Consider the following 24,178-nt stretch of genomic DNA (forward strand, 5'->3'; position numbering starts at 1 on the left):
CTTCGCATAAACCAAATCATCTGCCGACATTTCCGCCACCTCCAAAAAGACCTCACCACCAGGGATATATTTCCCTCCCCACCCCTTTCCGCCTTCCGCAAAGACCGTTCTCTCCGTGACTACCTGGTCAGGTCCACACCCCCCTACGACCCACCCTCCCATTCTGGCACTTTCCCCTGCCACCGCAGGAACTGTAAAACCTGTGCCCACACCTCCTCCCTCACCTCTATCCAAGGCCCTAAAGGAGCCTTCCACATCCATCAAAGTTTTACCTGAACATCCACTAATATCATTTATAGTATCTGTTGCTCCTGATGCGGTCTCCTCTACATTGGGGAGACTGGGCGCCTCCGAGCAGAGCGCTTTAGGGAACATCTCCGGGACACTCGCACCAATCAACCAAACCGCCCCGTGTCCCAACATTTCAACTCCCCCTCCCACTCTGCCGAGGACATGGAGGTCCTGGGCCTCCTTCACCGCCGCTCCCTCACCACCAGACGCCTGGAGGTCGCCTCCAGAATCCTGTATCTGCACCGATGTTAATCCAGCTCCCTCACACTGTCACTCAGTAACCCCCTCTCTCCCAGTGCCCTGTGTTACTGACTGTACCTGTATTGCTGTTAATCCAGCTCCCTCATACTGTCACTCAGTCACCCCCTCTCTCCCAGTGCCCTGTGTTACTGACTGTATCTGTACTGATGTTAATCCAGCTCCCTCACACTGTCACTCAGTAACCCCTCTCCCCCCAGCGCCCTGTGTTACTGATTGTATCTGTACTGATGTTAATCCAGCTCCCTCACACTGTCACTCAGTAACCCCTCTCCCCCCAGTGCCCTGTGTTACTGTCTGTATCTGTACTGATGTTAATCCAGCTCCCTCACACTGTCACTCAGTAACCCCTCTCCCCCAGTATCCTGTGTTACTGACTGTATCTGTACCGATGTTAATCCAGCTCCCTCACACTGTCACTCAGTAACCCCCTCTCTCCCAGTGCCCTGTTACTGACTGTACCTGTATTGCTGTTAATCCAGCTCCCTCATACTGTCACTCAGTCACCCCCTCTCTCCCAGTGCCCTGTGTTACTGACTGTATCTGTACTGATGTTAATCCAGCTCCCTCACACTGTCACTCAGTAACCCCTCTCCCCCCAGCGCCCTGTGTTACTGATTGTATCTGTACTGATGTTAATCCAGCTCCCTCACACTGTCACTCAGTAACCCCTCTCCCCCCAGTGCCCTGTGTTACTGTCTGTATCTGTACTGATGTTAATCCAGCTCCCTCACACTGTCACTCAGTAACCCCTCTTCCCCCTGTGCCCTGTGTTACTGACTGTATCTGTACTGATGTTAATCCAGCTCCCTCACACTGTCACTCAGTAACCCCTCTCCCCCCAGTGCCCTGTGTTACTGACTGTACCTGTACTGATGTTAATCCAGCTCTCTCACACTGTCACCTAGTAACCCCTCTCCCCCAACACCCTGTGTTACTGACTGTTTAGATTAGATTAGATTACTTACCGTGTGGAAACAGGCCCTTCGGCCCAACAAGTCCACACCGACCCGCCGAAGCGCAACCCACCCAGACCCGTTCCCTACCTTTACCCCTGCCCCTAACACTACGGGCAATTTAGCATGGCCAATTCACCTAACCTGCACGTTTTTGGACTGTGGGAGGAAACCGGAGCACCCGGAGGAAACCCACGCAGATACAGGGAGAATGTGCAAACTCCACACAGTCAGTCGCCTGAGGCGGGAATTGAACCCAGGTCTCTGGCGCTGTGAGGCAGCAGTGCTAACCGACTGTGTCTGTACTGCTGTTAATCCAGCTCCTTCACAAAGTCACTCAGTAACCCTTCACTCCCCCAGCACCCTGTGTTACTGACTGTATCTGTACTAATGTTAATCCAGCTCCCTCACACTGTCACTCAGTAACCCCTCTCCCCCCAGTGCCCTGTGTTACTGACTGTATCTGTACTGATGTTAATCCAGCTCCCTCACACTGTCACTCAGTAACCCCTCTCCCCCCAGTGCCCTGTGTTACTGACTGTATCTGTACTGATATTAATCCAGCTCCCTCACACTGTCACTCAGTAACCCGTCTCCCCCAGTGCCCTGTGTTACTGACTGTATCTGTACTGATATTAATCCAGCTCCCTCACACTGTCACTCAGTAACCCCTCTCTCCCAGGGCCCTGTGTTACTGACTGTATCTGTACTGATGTTAATCCAGCTCCCTCACACTGTCACTCAGTAACCCCTCTCCCCCGGCAGGATCCCAGTGACACCACGTTCACCGTGAGCATGGCTCCGTTTGCTTGGAAGCAGGACATTGTCCAGTTCCCACCTGGAACACTCTGAGGAAGGCAACATACGAGCATGTAAGGTCCAATGGCCTGACTGCAGCATGACTCACTGTACACTGACCTGATGCAGCTGGCAGCTCTCAGTCCCTGGCAACTGCACAACTTACACTTTCCTGAGGCCAATTTCCATTTGGAGACTAACAGGTCTTTCTGTGGGCGAGTCACCGGCTGCAATTAGTTTATTTTGGTTCTCTCTACATCCGTATTCAGCAGCTCAAGTCTTTCAATTAACACACTTCATGGTGATCAGCTGCAACTCACATTGCTCTGTATCTAACCCTGGGAGGGTTTGATGGGGACAGTGTAGAGGGAGCTTTACTCTGTGTCTAACCCCGTGCTGTCCCTGTCCTGGGAGTGTTTAATGGGGGACAGTGTAGAAGGAGCTTTATTCTGTGTCTAACCCTGTGCCGTCTCTGTCCTGGGAGTGTTTAATGGGGGACAGTGTAGAAGGAGCTTTATTCTGTGTCTAACCCTGTGCCGTCTCTGTCCTGCGAGTGTTTGATGGGGATACTACTGGGGGAGCCTTACTTTCAATTGAAAACAGTGGAGTTCCAAATCTACCCTTTCACAAAAGGAGATTTGAAGAATGGGGAAGAGTTTGGTTGAGGAATGTACTGTCGTGTTTGGAACATGAGTCATTATCTGTTGCTTAAAAATGTGTTGCTGGAAAAGCGCAGCAGGTCAGGCAGCATCAAAGGAGAAGGAGAATCGACGTTTCGGGCATAAGCCCTTCTTCAGGAATGAGATGCTGCGTGATCCTTTGATGCTGCCTGACCTGCTGCGCTTTTCCAGCAATGCATTTTTAAGCTCTGATCCCCAGCATCTGCAGTCCTCACTTTCTCCTCATTATCTGTTGCTGTCAGTTATAGAATTAAAAGTGGGCGGCATGGTGGCACAGTGGTTAGCACTGCTGCCTCACAGCGCCAGAGACCCGGGTTCAATGCCCGCCTCAGGCGACTGACTGTGTGGAGTTTGCACGTTCTCCCCGTGTCTGCGTGGGTTTCCTCCGGGTGCTCCGGTTTCCTCCCACAGTCCAAAGATGTGCAGGTCAGGTGAATTGGCCACGCTAAATTGCCCGTAGTGTTAGGTAAGGGGTAGATGTAGATGTAGGAGTATGGGTGGGTTACGCTTCGGCGGGGCGGTGTGGACTTGTTGGGCCGAAGGGCCTGTTTCCACACTGTAAGTAATCTAATCTAAAAAAAAGTATTAAATGAACCCATTCACTGAGCTAAGCTGTGTGTAGCAGGCATTCTGTGTTTTAGGGAGGTGAGGGCCTTTTGGTATTTTATTTATTCTCGTTTAGTGTCTCTGAATCATGCCTGAGGCTTGGTGCTAGCAGGAGCTGAGGTGTCTGAGCCCTAGCTCTGTTCTGTGGTGATGTACAAGGCATTGGTGAGACTGTATCTGGAGGACAGTTGTTTAGTGTTGGCCCCTTTACTTGAGGAGGGACGTAGTTACATTTGGACAGTTCCGACAGGGTTCATTAAGTTGATTCCGGAGATAATAGGCTCGTCTTATGAAGGGACATTCAGCAGTGTAGGCCTATACTTACTAGAGTTTAAAAGGATGAGAGGAGATCTAACTGAGGTATATTGAGGGAAGGCACTGTCCTCTTGGCATTATCGCTAGACTATGAGTCCGAGAAATTCTCCGATATTCTGGAGACCCAGGTCTGAATCCCAGCACAGCAGGATGTGAAATTTAAAATCGTGATGTGGAGGTGCTGGTGTTGGACTGGGGTGGACAAAGTTAAAAATCACACAACACCAGGTTATAGTCCAACAGGTTTATTTGGAAGCACTAGCTTTCGGAGCACTGCTCCTTCACCAGGTAGCTACCCCTGATGAAGGAGTGGCGCTCCAAAAGCTAGTGCTTCCAATTAAACCTGTTGGACTATAACCTGGTGTGTGATTTCTAAATCTGAAATCAGTCAATATCAAGAATTAAGAATTTACCGATGGCCAAAAAGCCATTGCCAATTGCCAAGAAAATCTCATCTGGCTTACAAATGCTCTTCAGGGAAAGAAATCTGCCATTTTCACCTGGTCTGGCCTACATCTGACTCCAGACCAACAGCAACGCGGTTGGCTCTCAAGTGCCCTCTGAAATGGCTTGGCAAATCATTCGGTCTTATTAATGGCTACAAAATCTCAGCAAAGAAAATTGGCGTTGACCTAAACATCAGTAAAGACAACGGCAGGAACAGACCCTGCAAAGTCTTCTTCACTAACATCTGGGAGCTGGTGCCAAGGTTGGGAGAGCTGTCCCATAGACTAGTCAAGCAACCGTCTGGCATAGTCACACTCATGGAATCATACCTGTCAGACAATGTCCCAGACCCCACCATCACCATCCCAGGCTATGCCCTGTCTCACTGGCAGGACAGACCCAGCAGAGGGTGCAGCACAGTGGGATACAGTCGGGAGGGAGTTGCCTTGGGAGTCCTCAACCTTGACTCCAGATTCCATGAAGTCTCATGGCTTCAGGTTAAGCATGGGCAAGGAAACCTCCTGCTGATTATTGTCCTGTCCTCCCTCAGCTGATGAATTGCCACTCGTCCATGTTGAGCAACATTTGGAGGAAGCACTGAGGATGGCAAGGGCACAGAACGTACTCTGGGTGGGGGATTTCAAGAGTGGCTTGTCAGCGGTACTACAGATCGAGCAGGTTGGGTGCTAAAGGACATAGTTGCTAGACTGGGTCAGCGGCAGGTGGTGAGGGGGCCAACAAGATGGAGAATCATACTTGACCTCATCCTTACCAAACTGCCGGCTGCAGGTGTATGTGTCCATGACAGTAATGGTAAGAGTGACCACCGCACGGTCCTTGTGGAGTCCCACCTTCACATTGAGAGTACCCTCCATCGTGTTGTGTGGCACGCTCACCGTGCTGAATGGGACATCCTTTAAACAGATCGAGCAGTTCAAGACAGGGCATCCATGAGGCATTCTGGGTCATCAACAGCAGCAGAACTGTACTCCAGCACAATCTGTCACCTCATGGCCTCATGGCTCGGTATCTCCCTCACACAACCATTACCATCAAACAGGGGATCAACCCTGGTTCAACGGGGAGTGCAGGAGGGCATGCCAGGAGCAGCACCAGGCATACCTGAAGATGAGGTGTCAACCTGGTGAAGCTACCATACAGGGCTACTTACATGGCAAACAGCATTAGCAGCACGTGATAGACGTGATCCCATAATCAATGGATCAGACCTGAATCCTGCAGCCCTGCCAGATCCAGTCATGGACAATTAAACAACTCACTGGGGAAGGAGGCTCCACAAATATCCCATCCCCAATGATGGGCGAGCCCACCACATCAGGGCAAAAGATAAGGCTGAAGCATTCACAACAATCTGCAGCCAGAAGTGGATGATCCATCTCGGCCTCCTCCAGTGGTCCCCAGCATCACAGATACCAGGCTTCAGCCAATTCGATTCACTCCACGTGTGATCAAGGAATGGTTGGAGGCACTGGATACTGCAAAGGCAATGGGCCCTGATAACATTCCGGCACTAGGACTAAAGGTGTGTGCTCCAGAACTTGCTGCTCCCCGAGCCAAGCTCTTCCAGTACAGTTACAACACTGGCATCTACCCAACAATGTGGAAAATTGTATGTCCTGTACTTAAAAAAAGACAGGACAAATCCAACCCAGTTAATTCTTCCCCCATCAGTCTACTCTCGATCATCAATAAAGTGATGGAAGGTGTCATCAACAGTGCTATCAAGCAGCATCTGCTCAGCAATAACCTGCTCAGTGACACCCAGTTTGGGTTCTGTCAGGGCCACTCAGCTCCTGACCTCACTACAGCCTTGGTTCAAACGTGGACTAAAGAGCTGAACTCCAGAGGGGAGGGGAGAGGGACAGCCCTTGACATCAAGGCTGCATTTGACCGAGGGTGGCATCAAGGAGCCCTGGCAAAACTGGAATCAATGGGTATCAGGGAGATCAGTCATCTCAGCTGCAGGACATCTCTGCAGGAGTTGCTCAGAGTAATGTCCTAGACCCAACCATCTTCAGCTGCTTCATCAATGACCTTCCCTCTGTCATAACTCCTCAGATACTGAAGCAATCGTGCTCGAATGCAATAAGATCTGGACAATATTCAGCCTTGGGCTGACAAGTTGTAAGTAGCATTCAGGCTACAAAATGCCAGACAATGACCATCATCCACAAAAGACAATCTAACTACTACCCCTGATATTCAATGGTGTTTCCATCATTGAATTCCCCACTATCAACATCTTTGGGGCTACCATTGACCAGAAACTCAACTGGACTCATCATATAAACACAGTGGTTAAAAGAGCAGGTCAGACGCTAGGGATACTACAGCGAGTACCTCACCTCCTGACTCCCCAAAGTTTGTCCATCATGAACACGGCACAAGTCAGGAGTGTGACGGAATACTCCCCACTTGCCTGGATGGGGGCAGCTCCAACAACACTCAAGAAGCTTGACAACATCCAAGACAAAGCAGCCCGCTTGATTGGCATCACGTCCACAAGCATCCCCTCCTTCCACCACCGATGCTCAGTAGCAGCAGTGTGTACTGTCTACAAGATGCCCTGCAGAAATTCACCAAAGATCCTCAGACAGTACCTTCCAAACCCACGACCATTTCCATCCAGAAGGACAAGAGCAGCAGATACATGGGAACACCGCCCCCTGCAAGTTCCCCTCCAAACCACTCACCATCCTGACTTGGGAATATATTACCGTTCCTTCACTGTCGCTGGGTCAGAATCCAGGAACTCCGTCCCTAAAAACATTGTGGGTCAACCCACAGCACAAGGACTGCAGCAGTTCAGGAAGGCCGCTCACCCCCACCTTCGCATGGGGTAACTAGGGACGGGCAATAAATGCTGTCAGTGACAGCCATTGGCCAAAAATGAATAAGTATTAAAAAAAGAAGGGGATTGACAAAATCGACTTAGAGAGGATGTTTCCCCTTGTGGGGCCATCTGAAGGGCTCATAGTTTTAGGATCAGGGTGAGCAGATTTAAACTGGAGATAGGGAGGGATTACTTCTCTAAATGGCTCTGGAATCTGTGGAATTTGTTATCCCACTGTGTGGTGGACACTGAATAAGTTTAAGGAGGAAATAAGCCATTATGTAATTAGTAACAGGTTAAAGAATTATGGAGAATGTGCAGGAAAGTGGAGTTGAGGACGTGATGAGCCGTGATCATATTGAACATCTCGAGGATCTGCATTGCCTATTCCTGCTCCTAGCTCTTGAGTCCATCTGTTAAATCATCCAGTGACCGGCCTGTGACTGGCTCAAAGTGATCATTGGCTTTGAGCTGGCATTTTCAACTTAACGGAAATGTTTTTAACTCCATGAGTGGAGGCAATTAGTTTTAAAAACCGAATTGAAGTATCGCTGGGAAACTCCTGAGTCTTGTGGCTTCATTCCCATCTAACAGCGACGAGCTTGGTTATGAAGTCTTATGGACACAGTGGATCTACACAGAGTAGATGGGAAGAAACTTTATCCGTTCATAAAAGATGCAGGACCAAAGAGCACAATGTTCAAGAAGCAGGGTGTTAGGGTGTGGAATACACTGTCTGGAAATGTTGGGCAGGCAGGTTCAACTGAGGCATCAAAGCGTATTATTATTTGGATGGAAATAGGGTGCAGGATCAGGAGGAAAAGTTAGGGAATGGCACTAAGGCATAACATCTTGAGCATCGTCTACAAACCATTGGCCATCTTCTATATGACAATGACTCTGTGATTGAGTTCATTGAGGGAGTCTGGGTTGCTATGGCCTTCTACAGCACATATTGTAGCCGGGAGCTATGCATAGGGATGGTGCGGACTCCGTCCTTCCTGTTACAAGGGGATCTCTTACCGCCCACCATTGTCATGGTTTCATAGGTAGATACCTCTACTGATGCTACATTAATTCACCTTCCTTGGCCATCAGTTTCTCAAATAGCTTCTGGGTCAGAGGCAGGGACATTACCAATTGCATTCCAAATCCAGCGATGGTAAAGTGCAAAATGGGATATGGAGCCCTCATTCACAGCCGACCAGGAGTAGGATCTCTGAAAGTGAAAGCCTGTAAGGCAGTGAACAGAAAAACTTCAAGATTAGTCTGCATTCGGACGTAGCTAAGGAAGGGGTGATTCGAGCAATGATCTGTTCTGTGCCATGACAGAAATGGACACTGTCATGTCATACTTACCCGACTGCTGAACTCTGACCACATCAGCAAGTGGTCTCTTCGACACGACACAAAAAGTCTTCACTCCCATAACATACAGGTTCAACAACATGCCTTGGACATTCTGGTATCCAGGAAGCGAGGGGAGATTCAACTGGTGTTGAAGAGCGGTTGAAATTGGTGTAGAGTGTGTGATGGGGGGGGAGTGTGGACACGGGAGGGCTGTGGGAAGGGGATTAAATGGGCGTAGAGTTTGTGATGGGGGGAGTGTGGACACGGGGCTGTGGGAGGGGGATTAAATGGGTGTAGAGTGTGTGATGGGGGGAGTGTGGACACAGAGCTGTGGGAGGGGGATTAAATGGGCGTAGAGTGTGTGATGGGGGGAGTGGACAGGGGGCTGTGGGAGGGGGATTAAATGTGTGTAGAGTGTGTGATGGGGGAGTGTGGACGGGGGGGCTGTGGGAAGGGCATTAAAGAGGTTTAGGGTGTGTGATGGGGGTGTGTGGACATGGGGGGACTGTGGGAGGGGGGTTAAATGGGTGTAGAGTGTGTGATGGGGGGAGTGTGGACATGGGGGCTGTGGGTGGGGGATTAAATGTGTATAGATTGTGTGATGGGTGGGGAGCATGGACTCGGGGGTGCGCTGTGGGAGGGGGATTGAATGGGTGTAGAGTGTGTGATGGGGGAGTGTGGACACGGCGCTGTGGGAGGGGGATTAAATGGGTGTAGAGTGTGGGATGGGGGGAAGTATTGACACGGGGGGCTGTGGGAGGGGGATTAAATGGGTGTAGAGTGTGGGATGGGTGGCAGTGTGGACACAGAGCTGTGGGAGGGGGATTAAATGGGTGTAGAGTGTGTGATGGGGGGAGTGTGGACACAGAGCTGTGGGAGGGGGATTAAATGGGTGTAAAGTGTGTGATGGGGGGAGTGTGGACACAGAGCTGTGGGAGGGGGATTAAATGGGTGTAGAGTGTGTGATGGGGGGAGTGTGGACATGGGGGCTGTGGGTGGGGGATTAAATGTGTATAGATTGTGTGATGGGTGGGGAGCATGGACTCGGGGGTGCGCTGTGGGAGGGGGATTAAATGGGTGTAGAGTGTGTGATGGGGGGAGTGTGGACACGGGGGGCTGTGGGAGGGGATTAAATGGGTGTAGAGTGTGGGATGGGGGGAGTGTGGATACGGGGGGCTGTGAGAGGGGGATTAAATGGGTGTAGAGTGTGTGATGGGGGAGTGTGGACACGGGGGGGCTGTGGGAGGGGATTAAATGGGTGTAGAGTGTGTGATGTGGGGATAGTGTGGACACGGGGGGGCTGTGGGAGGGGGATTAAATGGGTGTAGAGTGTGTGATGGGGGGAGTGTGAGCACGGCGGGGCTGTGAGAGGGGGATTAAATGGGTGTAGAGTGCGTGATAGAACATAGAACATAGAACAGTACAGCACAGAACAGGCCCTTCAGCCCACGATGTTGTGCTGACCATTGATCGTCATGTGCGGTAAACCTAATGTATGAACTCTAAAATTTCTGTGACCATATGCATGTCCAGCAGTCTCTTAAATATCCCCAATGACCTCACTTCCACAAGTGCTGCTGGCAACGCATCCCATGCTCTCACAACTCTCTGCGTAAAGAACCCGCCTCTGACATCCCCTCTATACTTGCCACCAACAGCTTTAAACTATGACTCCTCGTGATAGCCATTTCTTTCCCTGGGAAAAAGGTTCTGGCTATCAACTCTATCTATCCCTCTCATTATCTTGTACACCTCAATTAGGTCCCCTCGCTTCCTTCTTTTTTCCAATGAAAAAGGTCCGAGCTCAGTCAACCTCTCTTCGTAAAATAAGCCCTCCATTCCAGGCAGCATTCTGGTAAACCTCCTCTGAACCCTCTCCAAAGCATCCACATTTTTCCTATAATAGGGTGATGGGGGGAGTGTGGACACGGGGCTGTGGGAGGGGAACTAAATGGGTGTAGAGTGTGTGATTGGGGGCAGAGTGTGGACACGGAGCTGTAGAAGGGGGTTAAATGGATGTAGAGTGTGTGATGGGGGAAGTGTGGACACGGGTGCCTGTGGGAGGGGGATTAAATGGGTGTAGAGTGTGTGATGGCGGCGAGGGTGGACATGGTGCTGTGGGAGGGGGATTAAATGGGTGTAGAATGTGTGGTGGCGGGGAGTATGGACACAGGGCTGTGGGAGGGGGATTAAATGGGTGTAGAGTGTTTGATGGGGGGAGTGTGGACAAGGAGCAGTGGGAGGGGGATTAAATGGGTGCAGAGTGTGTGATTGGGGGGAGTGTGGACATGGGGCTGTGGATGTAGATATCATGCAAGGCCCACACAAGGGAATAATTTGTCCGGCCCTGTTAATCTTTCCAGTGCAAGGAGATGGAACCTGGTTACCAGGACCATCCAGATCGACCACATTGTTCAGTGTTGTTCTTTGTCTGCCAATGATCCAATGTCCCTGGGGGGAGCACAGCTTGCTTCATGTCTCCAGGATTGATCTGCCCACCTAAATTCCTTGGATTTCATTAGTCTTTGATTTGCCAATGGCAAAATCATTGACAAGTTGTGCAACTCCAGACTGCAAAACAAGCCCTGACCCACTCAACATGGATGTAGCCGATTGCTTGAGAACCACCCTCATGATTAAAGCGTACTCAGGCCAGGAGTCCGCAATGGAGTCAATAGCACTGATTGACAAAAGGAGTGAGGTCTGATCAGCCTTTGCCCTGTTTCAGGAGTGCTGTTGTCCTCAGAGGGAGACCTGAGGCTATTTGACTCGTTGCTCGAGTCTCTTTGACTTGTCTCTTGAAAGAAGCGCTGAGTTGAATCATGCCTCACCTGGGCACCATTCCAATTCCAAGCGGGTCAGAGCACATCCAATCCCAAATACTTGGAAAACGCAACCTCCGACACAAATCTGCAAGTGATCAGCAAATCCAACAGGTTATGTAATATTGAGAGTGACAAGAAAAAAAATAAGCTGCCTGTTTTAATCGAAAGAAGAATTCCTCACCGTGAATCGACTTCCACTTTATCGCAAAGTTGCATTCAAAACTCGAGCCATTAGAGATCGTGAATGCTGTCATCTAGCCTGACCATCCTGTGCAGCCCTGCTGGGGTTGCTGGGCCTTTAGAAAGCCAGATTTCCATCAGAAACAGGTGGAGACCATTCACTCCCTCAAAGATAGTTTATCCATTACATTGGGCCCACACTGTTTTGTACCTTAACTCCATTGCTCACGATAGCTTTGTAAACCTCAACAAATAAAAATCTACCATTTGCAGCTGTAAAAGTTTCAATTAACTTGAAGAACTAACAGCTCCTCATGGAGAGGGTGCTAGGTTGCAATGAGTCTTTGAGCCCAGGAGTACCTTCTGACGTTGCCACCAAAACAAAACCTTCACTCTATCTTCCCTTCAGACTCCACTAATTATCCTCAGCACCAAATTAAATCAGGCGTTAATTTTCTTCAGTCAGAGATGACAAGTCTAGGCACAAAAATGTACTTGGAATACTTCTGGTATATCAGCATCTGCCAGGTCAGTGTGTTCCCCCCCAGGGGTGTGGAGCCCAGAACTGCATAGTGTTACTCCACAGGGAGTTTACATGGAGCTCTGTTTCAGTTCCAGGTGTCTGTGTGTGTGTCTGTCTGTGTGTGTGTGGTGTGTATGTGTCTGTGTCTGTGTACATGTGTCTGTGTCTGTGTGCGTGTGTGTCTGTGCGTCTGTGTCTGTGTGTGTGTGTCTGTGTGTGTGTCTATGTGTGTGTGTCTGTGTGTGTGGTGTGTGTGCATGTGTCTGTATGTGTCTGTGTGTGTGTGTGTGTGTGTGTCTGTGTCTGTGTGTGTGTGGTGGGTGTGTGTCTGTGTCTATGTGTGGTGGGTGTGTGTCTGTGTGTGTGCGTGTCTGTCTGTGTGTGTGGTGTGTGTGTGTGTCTGTGTGTGTCTGTGTGAATGTGTGTGTGTGTCTGTGTGTGTCTGTGTGTGTGTGTGTGTGTCTGTGTGTGTCTGTGTGTGTGTGTGTGTGTGTGTGTGAGAGAGAGAGAGAGAGAGAGAGAGAGAGAGGCCAACACTCCAGTATGGGCGCATTTCCACCTTATTAGATGATGGGTTCAGTCGGGATGGATGGCTCTGTCTGAGGAACCCCACTTCCACAAGCCAATCACACAAACAGCAGCAGGACTAGGTCATCAGTCCCTCAAACCTGCTCCACCACTCATTGATTTTGTGGCACATCTGATTGTTACCTCAAATCCACACTCTTGCCTGCCCCCAGATAACCTTTCACCCCCATGTTTCCCCAGTTTCAATCCATCTCTGCGTTTGTCTTACTTGCACCTCCTTTTCAGGGAGAGAATTACAAAGGCTCTCCATCCTCTGTGAGAAAATAAAATTGCCCCATTTGATTCCCAGCGTGGAGACATTGTCTAATGAGCAAAGGCTAAACAAGTAGGGATTCTACTCATTGAGTCATAGAGTCATACAGCATGGAAACAGACCCTTCGGGTCAATCAGTTCATGCTGACCATATCCCCAAACTAAACTAGTCCCATCTGTCTGCTCCTGGCCCATATCCCTCCAAACCTTTCCTATTCATGTACTTATCCAAATGTCTTTTAAATGTTGTAACTTACCCTCATCCACCACTTCCTCAGGAAGTTCATTCCACACATGAACCACTTACCGTGTAAAAAAAATTGCCCCTCATCTTTTTCAGTACAAAGGGATGGATCCTAGTTACCGGGACCAGCCAGACTGCCAACTGATCCAATGCCCCTGGGGGGACACAGTTTGCTTCATGTGTCCAGGATTGATCTGCCACCCTGAATTGCTTGGATTTCATTAAATTTTGACTTTTCTCCTCTCTCCTTAAAAATATATCCCCGCCCCCCAGTCTTGAAATCCTTTGCCCTACTTACCTTAGTGATGTCCCCCCGTCATGATTTTATAAACCTCTATCGGTCAACCTTCAACCTCCTACACTCCAGTGAAAACAGTCCCAGCCTATCCAGCCTCTCTTTATATCTCAAACCCTCCATACCTGGCAACATCCTGGTAAATCCCTTCTGAGTCCTCTCCAGCTTATTAATATCCTTCCTGTAACTGAGCAACCAGAACTGGACACAGTATTCCAGAAGAGGCCTCACCAATGTTCTGTAAAACCTCGACTTACTTACTGGAGTTTAGAAGATTGAAAGATAATCTCATTGAAATTTCCCTCATGGGAGAGTCTAGGACTGGAGGGCACCGTTTCAGAATAAAGAGATACTGATTTAAGATGGAGATGAGGAGGAATTTCTTCTCTCAGAGGATTGTGAATCTTTGGAATTCCATGCTGCAGAGAGAGCTTTGGGAGCAGGGACCTTGTGTATATTTAAGGCTGAGAGAGATTCTTGACCAGTCAGGGAATCAAGGGTTATAGAGAAAGGGCAGGAAAGTGGATGGAGAAATGACAAATCAGCCATGATCCTATTGAATGACAGAGCAAGCTCGAAGGGCTGAATGGCCTATCCCTGTTCCTATTTCTGACGGCCATGCCTGGTTTAAATGGGCTCGGGAGGAAGGTTGAAGACTGAGAAAGTTCTGCGTTCACTGGTCTCTATTTTCTCATTCTCAGCGAGTTGAGCTTTCTGTTCCTCCTTGTCTTTTCCATGAAGTGGAAATACTCTTGTTCCCGATAATGACGTGACTTCAACTCACATCAATGCAGCTGGAGGAATAAAAATTCTATTCATCCGCCAAATCTGGAATAAAACGTTGGTCTCATTAATAATGGCCATAAACCTGTCTGCCTGTCATAAAAATAAAAACCCCACCTGGTTTGCTAAAGTCCTTCAGTGATTGAATTCTGTTGTCCTTATCCTGTCTGGCCGATGGAAGGCCCTCAGTAATGTGCTTGCCCTCTACAAATACCAAGTAGCTCAGGATCCCAGTTCGGAGAGAGTCCAAGAAAGTGCAGAGGGATCTGAGTGTTCTTCTGCATGAAACCCGGAATCTTAGTGTGCAAGTTGTTAAGAAGATGAGCTGGTTAAGAAGAACCAGCAGAGAGTTCGCCCCAATGCCCATTTATTCTAGGTTTCAGTGACTCAATCTGTCATCTTCCATTGTGGATTCCTTATGTCCTCACCATAACATGCCCTTCCACTTATCAGTAAATGCGGATGAATTACACACTGCCCATCTCCAATTAACATAAATGGCATCTTGCCCGAGGAAGTTTTCCTGGCACTCCATCAGTTGTATCTTTCCAATCTTAAAAAGACTCATTGTTCCTGACTGTCTGTCTACTGCGTGCTGACCAGTCTTCAATCTATGCAAATACATTACCTCCAATACACTGAGCTTTGATCTTGTCCAATGAGCTGCTTGGTGACATCTTTAGTGGGCGGCACGGTGGCACAGTGGCTAGCACTGCTGCCTCGCAGCGCCGGAGACCCGGGTTCAATTCCCGCCTCAGGCGACTGACTGTGTGGAGTTTGCACGTTCTCCCCGTGTCTGCGTGGGTTTCCTCCGGGTGCTCCGGTTTCCTCCCACAGTCCAAAAAAAATGTGCAGGCCAGGTGAATTGGCCATGCTAAATTGCCCGTAGTGTTAGGTAAGGGGTAGATGTAGGGGTATGGGTGGGTTACGCTTCTGCGGGGTGGTGTGGACTTGTTGGGCCGAAGGGCCTGTTTCCACACTGTAAGTAATCTTATCGAATACCTTCTGGAATTGCAAATGCACTCCAACCACCAGTTCCCCTTTATTCACTCTGCAAGTTATATCCCCGAAGAACTCTGGCAAATTTGTCAGGGTTGATTTCCCTTTCACAAAACTATGTTGACTCTGCCTGATCGCTTTACATTTTTTCTAAATAACCTGGGATTTCTTCCTTAGTAATGGAGTCTAGCAATTTTCCAAATGACAGATGTGGAGCTAACTGGCCTGTAGTCTCCTGCTTTCTGTCTCCTTTCCTTTTTGAACCAGGACCATCCACTGCTGGTTCCTAAAGAGTTCCAAATCCTCTGGCCGCCTACTGGTTTTCACCACATTGTATGTCTTGTGTTGGAGTAGTTTTGCTGAGTGTTATTAAATATTTGTTTAAAATGTCTGCCACTGCTCACCCACTCACCTTCCTCCTAGTCTATTATCTCAGGTCCTTCTAGATCCAAGCTCTTTCCTCAAACTTCTACTAATGCCCTTATTTAATGAAAGCAATTATTGGCCTGCAAGATGAGACCACATCTGCCGGTCAACTCACTTAAGAAAGGATGTAAATGCATTGAAGGCAGTTCAGGGAAGATTTACCGGCCTGGTATTCCATGGAATGGATGGGATATCTTCTGAGGAGGTTAGACAGGCTGCGCTTGTATCCATTGGTGTTTGGAAGAGGACTCTATGACTCTATAATTGAAATATTTAAGATCCAGATGAGTCTTGACAGTAAGGTAAAAACAATGACTGCAGATGCTGGAAACCAGATTCTGGATTGGTGGTGCTGGAAGAGCACAGCAGTTCAGGCAGCATCCAAGGAGCAGCGAAATCGACGTTTCGGGCAAAAGCCCTTCATCAGGAATAAAGGCAGTGAGCCTGAAGCTTGGAGAGATAAGCTAGAGGAGGGTGGGGGTGGGGAGAGAGTAGCATAGAGTACAATAGGTGAGTGGGGGAGGGGATGAAGGTGATAGGTCAGGGAGGAGAGGGTGGAGTGGATAGGTGGAAAAGGAGATAGGCAGGTAGGACAAGTCATGGGGACAGTGCTGAGCTGAAAGCTTGGAACTAGGGTGAAGTGGGGGAAGGAGAAATGAGGAAACTGTTGAAGTCCACATTGATGCCCTGGGGTTGAAGTGTTCCAAGATGGAAGATGAGGCATTCTTCCTCCAAGCATCTGGTGGTGAGGGAGCGGCGGTGAAGGAGGCCCAGGACCTCCATGTCCTTGGCAGAGTGGGAGGGGGAGTTGAAATGTTGGGTCACGGGGCGGTGTGGTTGATTGGTGCAGGTGTCCCGGAGATGTTCCCTAAAGTGCTCTGCTAGGAGGCGTCCAGTCTCCCCGATGTAGAGGAGATCGCATCGGGAGCAACGGATACAATAAATGATATTAGTGGATGTGCAGGTAAAACTTTGATGGATGTGGAAGGCTCCTTTAGGGCCTTGGATGGAGGTGAGGAAGGAGGTGTGGGCGCAGGTTTTGCAGTTCCTGTGGTGGCAGGGGAAGGTGCCAGGATGGGAGGGTGGGTTGTAGGGGGGCGTGGACCTGACCAGGTAGTCACGGAGGGAACGGTCTTTGCGGAAGTCGGAAAGGGGTGGGAAGGAAATATATCCCTTGTGGTGGGGTCTTTTTGAAGGTGGCGGAAATGTCGACAGATGATTTGGTTTATGCAAAGGTTGGTAGGGTAGAAGGTGAGCACCAGGGGCGTTCTGTCCTTCTAACGGTTGTAGGGGTGGGGTCTGAGGGCGGAGGTGCGGGATGTGGATGAGATATGTTGGAGGGCATCTTTAACCACGTGGGAAGGGAAATTGTGGTCTCTAAAGAAGGAGGCCATCTGGTGTGTTCTGTGGTGGAACTGGTCCTCCTGGGAGCAGATACGGCGGAGGCGGAGGAATTGGGAAGACGGGTTGGCATTTTTGCAAGAGGTAGGGTGGGAAGAGGTGTAATCCAGGTAGCTGTGGGAGTCGGTGGGTTTGTAAAAAATGTCAGTGTCAAGTTGGTCATCGTTAATGGAGATGGAGAGGTCCAGGAAGGGGAGGGAGGTGTCAGAGATGGTCCAGGTAAATTTAAGGTCAGGGTGGAATGTGTTGGTGAAGTTGATGAATTGCTCAACCTCCTCGCGGGAGCACGAGGTGGTGCCAATGCAGTCATCAATGTAGCGGAGGAAGAGGTGGGGAGTGGTGCCGGTGTAATTACGGAAGATCAACTGTTCTACATAGCCAACAAAGAGACAGGCATAGCTGGGGCCCATACGTGTGCCCATGGCTACCCCTTTGGTCTGGAGGAAGTGGGAGGATTTGAAGGAGAAATTGTTAAGGGTGAGGACCAGTTCGGCCAAACGAATGAGAGTGTCGGTGGAAGGGTACTGTTGGGGACGTCTGGAGAGGAAAATAACGGAGGGCTTGGAGGCCCTGGTCATGGCGGACGGAGGTGTAGAGGGATTGGATATCCATGGTGAAGATGAGGCATTGGGGGCCGGGGATACGGAAATCTTGGAGGAGGTGGAGGGCGTGGGTGGTGTCTCGAACGTATGTGGGGAGTTCCAGGACTAGGGGGGATAGGACAGTGTCAAGGTAGGTAGAAATGAGTTCAGTGGGGCAGGAGCATGCTGAGACAATGGGTCGGCCAGGGTGGTCAGGCTTGTGGATCTTGACAGTGTAAATTTGGAGAGGATGCTTCCTCTTGTAGAAAAATCTAGAACTAGAGTTCACTGTTTAAAAATTAGACGGTTACCCCATTTAAGAGAGAAAGACGTTTTATTTTCTCTCCCAGGGTTGTGAGTCTTGGGAACTCTCTTCCTGAAAAGTGGTGAGGCGTAGGGGTTTGAAATGTTTAAGGCAGAAGTAATAGAGATTTTGTTTGAAGGGTTGAATAGGACATTGAGGGGAACTGCCTGATGGTTCTTTGAAACAGTGGCCTGGGATCTCTAAAAGGCAGGCAGGACCTCCTTGTTATTGTCTTCTCCCATAAAGCAGCCTTCCCTCAGAGCTCCACCAGATTGTCAGTTGAGGTTATGCACTCAAGGCTTTGCAGTGGCCCTACAAGTCAATGACCCCTGATTTAAGAGGTGACGGGGTGTTGTTCTGTCCACCAGGCCTGAGCGTTACCATTAAAGCCAATTATTGTCTCACTGGTCTCTCTGTTGTGAGGATTGACAATGTGCCCTGGTTGCTCATTGAAATGTGTTCTGATGAACAGTCACCAGACATTTAGCACTAACCCTGCGTCTCTCCCTCAGCTGCCAGACCTGCTGAGTTTCTGTTTCTGTCTGGCACTTCACGAGGTGTCCCAAGGGCTGGAAAGCATTTTGGCCAGAGGATGAAACAGGTGTTGTCGAAATGCAAAACTTCTTTTTAATTTTGGATTTTTTTCCCTCCTAATATTCCCTTTGGTTATTCACCTTCCTCCTTCCTCTAACAACACCGAAGGTGAGGTGGTCATCTTACTACGCTGGTAATCCAGAGGCCCAGGTTTAAGCTCAGGTGAACGAGGTTCAAAACACACTGTGGCATTAAGGTGCAATTTAAATTTGCTTAAACCTGGAATATAAGGCTAGGTTCAGTGATGGGGACTATGAAACTATCATCGCTTGCGATAAAGAACCTCACACTCCAGGTGTTGGCTCACTCATAACCTGTATAACTGGAGGCCAATTCCTACTAATGTCTTTAACTGACCTGACCTACATGTGACTCCAGACCCACAGCAAGGTGGTCCAATCTTAATGCCCTCTGAAATGGCGAGCAAGGTATACATCCGAGGGGCAATCAGGGATGGGCAATACCTTTCGTCTTTGCCAGTGACACCCATACTCTATTAAATGAGGTGGCACAGTGGCTCAGTGGCTCAGTGGTTAGCACTGCTGCCTCACAGCACCAGGGACCCAGGTTCAATCCCACCCTCAGGTGACTGCCTGTGTGGAGTTTGCACATTCTCCCATGTCTGCATGTGTTTTCTCTGGTTTCTTCCCACAAGATGTGCAGGTTAGGGTGGATTGGCCATGGGAAATTCCCCATAGTGTTCAGGAATGTGTAGGCTAGGTGCACTAGTTAGAGGTAAATATGGGGTAGAGGAATGCGTCTGGGTGGGCCGAAGAGCCTGTTTCTACACTGTGGGGATTCTACGATTGTTGGCAGAATGCAGAGAAAACTAACCAGAATGTGGCCTCACTATCAAGCTGAGCATCTATTGCTTGAGAATGTGGTAGTGTTGGATCTACCTCCTGACCCACTGCAGCCTATATCCTTTGTCCCATTTCACACATCTGAACTGGAGAGAGAAACAGAACAGTACTAGTACCGGATCCTGGCCCCAAAACATTAATTCTGTTTCTCTCTCCACAGATGCTGCCTGAAAGAATTCAATAAGGTTTGTGAGGCACGATCTGCCCTTCACAAAACCATGCTGACTATCCTTGATCACATTATTCCTACCCAGATGTTCATAAATCCTATCCCTTACAATTCTCTCTAAGACTTTGCCCACAACAGAAGTGAGACTCACCGGCCTATAGTTATTAGGGTTATCCCTACTCCCCTTCTTGAACAAGGGAACCACATTTGCTATCCTCCAGTCTTCTGGCACTATTCCTGTAGACAACGAGGACATAAAAATCAAGGCCAATGGCTCTGCAATCTCCTCCCTTGCTTCCCAGAGAATCTTAGGATAAATGCCATCAGGCTCAGGGGACTTATCTATTTTCACCCTTTCCAGAATTTCCAACACCTCTTCCCTACATACCTCAAAGCCATCCATTCTAATTAATTGTGACTCAGTATTCACATCGGCAACAATGTCCTGTTCCTGAGTGAATACTGACGAAAAGTATTCATTCAGTGTCTCCCCAATCTCTTCAGCCTCCACACGCAACTTCCCACTACTATCCTTGACTGGATCTATTCTTACCCTAGTCATCCTTTTATTCCTGACATACCTATAGAAAGCCTTTGGGTTTTCCCTAATCCTACCAACTAAGGACTTTTCATGTCCCCTTCTCGCTGCTCTTAGCTCTCTCTTCAGATCCTTCCTGGCTACCTTATAACTCTCAATTGCCCCAATTTGAACCTTCACGCCTCATCTTTACATAGGCCGCCCTCTTCCCTTTAACAAGGGATTCCAATTCCTTATTTAACCACGGCTCCCTCACACGACCCTTTCCTCCGTGCCTGACAGGTACATACTTATCAAGGACACTCAATAGTTGCTCCTTGAACAAGCTCCACATATCAATTACGCCCTTGCCTTGAAGCCTACTTTTCCAAGCCACACATCCTAAGTCGTGCCTCACCGCATCATAATTTCCCTGCTCCCAGCTATAACTCCTGCCCTGCAGTGCACACTTATCCCTCTCCATCACTAGAGTAAAAGTCACCGAATTGTGGTCACTGTCCCCAAAGTGCTCACCTACCTCCAATCCTAACACCTGGCCTGGTTTGCTACCCAGAAGCAAATCCAGTATGGCCTCACCTCTTGTTGGCCTCTTCTTGCAACTTGTTTCTTGTAACCTAAGAGTTGATTGCATTGCTAGTTACAAATTATAGAATGATAGAAAAAAATCCAGGTTGGAAAGGCACGGTGGCTCAGCGGTTAGCACTGCTGCCTCACAGTGCCAGGGACCAGGGTTCGATTCCAGCCTCAGGCGACTGTCTGTGTGGAGTTTAGCCATTCTCCCTGTGTCTGCATGGGCTTCCTCCGGGTGACTCCAGTTTCCTCCCACAGTCCAAAGATGCACAGGTTCTGTGGATCATCTGTGGGATGTGCAGGGTTATAGAGGTGGGATGGGTCTGGATAGTATGCTCTTCAGATGGTTGGTGTGGACTCAATGGGTCAAATGTTCTGTTTCCACACTGTAGGGATTCTATGATTGTTGAGGAGGACCTATTGACCCATTATATACCGGCTGGCTCTCTGCAAGAATAATTCATCTTCCCCCATTACCCACAGCGTGTTCCAGATCCTGCATGTTGCCTTGATCCATTTAGAGTCATAGAGAGTCCTATAGCATGGAGATCGGCCCTTCAGCCCAAACCTGTTCATGCTGACCAAAATTTGATAATCACTTTCTAAACCCACGACCACTTCTATCTAGATGAACAAGGGTGGCGGATACATGGGAACACCGCCCCCTGCAGGTTACCCTCCAGCCGCTCACCATCCTGACTTGGAAATATATCGCTGTTCCTTCAGTGTCGCTAGGTCAAAATCCTGGAATTCCCTCCCCAGGGCATTGTGGGTCAACCCACAGCACATGGACTGCACGGGTTCAATAAGGCAGCTCACCCCCACCTTCTCAAGGGCAACTAGGGAATGGGCAATAAATGCTGGGCCCAGCCAACATTCCCTGTGTAAGTGAGAAATAACCATAGTATCCACTGGTTCTCAATTATTTTGGAACAAGTTCTCCCAACATACTCTGTCCAGCTATGAACCATACCGATTGAAAATGGCAGGTATCCTTCCCAAATGAACGTTGGCCAGCCCGAGTGAGGTGTAAACTGGAGACAGAAGATCCATCAATTGTAAAGTGTGTCTAGACTCATCGATCATGTGTTCTGCAATGTCAGAGCTCCACCTGTTGGATCCTTTGAATGTGACAGCTGAAGTGAAGAGGCCTCTTGAAGTAGAGGCATGGGGGCAGGATGGAGGAGAAATCTGATTACACACAATTATGGTCAAGATGGCATTCTTTGCACAGGCTTGAGTTTATATTCACCCAGTGTAAATAGTTTCTACTCCATTGTGACGGAGGACGATTCACAGGCATTGGAAAATGGAGAAATAGACAGCAGAGTCATTCAGATCCACAGCACAGAATATGGCCCTTCGGCCCATCGAGTCTGCAGTAGTCAAAGATAAGGACCTAACTATTCTACTCCCACTTTCCAGCATTTGACCCATAGCCTTGTATACCTTGATATCACAAGTGTACATCAACATATTTCTTCAATGTGATGAGAGTTTCTCCCTCTCCCTTCCTCACAGACAATGAGTTCATCCTCTGGGAGAAAAGGTTTTCCCTCACATCCCCTCGAAATCTCCTATCCCTTCCCATCAATCTAAGTCCCTCATCACTGATGCCTCCATCAAGGGGAAAAGTTCTTTCCTGTCTGCCCTACCTATGCCCCTCATGATTTTATAAACTTCTATAAATTCACCCCTCAACCTCCTACGACTCCAGTGAAAATAGTCCCAGCCTATTCAGCCTCCACTTATAATTCAAACCCTCCATATCTGGCAACATCATGGTAAATCTTTTCTGAACCCTCTCCAATAAATGATACCCTTCCTATAGCAGGGCAACCAGAACTGTACACAGTACTCCAGAAGGGTCTCATCAACAACTTGTATAACCTCAACATGACGTCCCAACTTCTACTCTCAATGGTCTGAACGATGAAGACAAGTGTGCTAAACACCTTCTTGACTATCCTGTCTACCTGTGACACAACTGTCAAAGAACTATGTACTTGAAATCTTAGGTCCCTCTGTTTGACAGCATTAACCAGGGCCCTGTTATTATTCGTATAAGTCCTGCCCATGTTTGTTTTACCAAAATGCAATGTCTCACATTGATCCAAATTAAACTCCATCTGCCACTCTTCAGCCCATTGACCCAATTGATCAAGATCCCATTGTCATCTTCGTTAGCTTTCTTCACTGTCCGCTATATCACCAACGTTGGTGTCATCTGTAAATGTACTAACCTTGCCATGTCATTTTTCATCCAAATTGTTCATTAAAATGACAAACCAAAGCACTGATCCTTGCAGAACACATGGGTCACAGGCCTCCAATCCAAAAAGCAACCCCTCACCACCACCTTCAACCTGCTTCCATCCAGCCAATCTTACATCCAAATGGCAACCCACCCTCCCCGCCTGGCACCTTCCCCTGCCACCACAAGAAGTGCAAAACCTGCGGCCACACCTCCCCCCCTCAACTCCATCCAAGACCCCAAAGAATCCTTCCAAATCCGACAGAAATTTACCTGAACTTCCATACATGTCACCTACTGTGTCCATTGCTCTCGATGTGGTCTCCTGTACACTGGGGAGACAGGACGCCAACTTGTGGATCGTTTCAGAGAACATCTCTGGGACACACGCACTAAACAACCCCACCGCTCTGTGACTGAACACTTCAACTCCTCCTCCCAATCCGCCAAGGACATGCAGGTCCTGGGCCTCCTACATTGCCAAACCCTTACCACCCGATGCCTGGAGGAAGAAGGCCTAATTGTCCGCTTTGGGATTCTCCAACCACACGGGATCAATATGGAATTCACCAGTTTCTCCATTTCCTCTCCCCCCATCTTATCCCAAATCCAGCCTTCCAACTCGGCACTGCCCTCATGAATAGTCCTACCTGTCCATCTTCCTTCCCATCTATCTGCTCCACCCTCCTCTCCAACGTATCACCTTCACCCCCACCTTCATCTACCTATTGCATTCCCATAGCTGCCCCCCCACCAGCCCCACCTCCCTCCCATTTATCTCTCAGCCCCACAAGCCTCATTCCTGATGAAGGGCTTAGGCCCAATAGGTCGAGTCTCCTGCTCCTCGGATGCTGCCTGACCGGCTGTGTTTTTCCAGCATCACACTCTTCGACACTGATCTCCAGCATCTGCAGTCCTCACTATCTCCTAACCAATTGACAAGCTCTCCCTGAATCCCATGTAATCTAACCTGATACCACGGACTGATACTCCAATGAACACCAAGTCCCTCTGATCCTTGGTGCTTCCTAGGCTTCCATCACATAATCCCTTGCCTTGTTTATCCTGCCCAAGTCCATCAGCCCACACTTCTGTTATTATGTCAGAGTGGGCAGTGCAGCCATTAGAGAAAGTGGTGCTGCCACGTTTAGATGAATTGTACCACAGAGTGATTGAGCATGGAAACAGGCCATTCGGTCCAACTCGTCCATGCTGACCAGGTTTCTCAAACTA

The sequence above is a fragment of the Chiloscyllium punctatum genome, chromosome 1 (assembly GCF_047496795.1).
Source record: "Chiloscyllium punctatum isolate Juve2018m chromosome 1, sChiPun1.3, whole genome shotgun sequence".
Taxonomy (NCBI): Eukaryota; Metazoa; Chordata; class Chondrichthyes; order Orectolobiformes; family Hemiscylliidae; genus Chiloscyllium; species Chiloscyllium punctatum.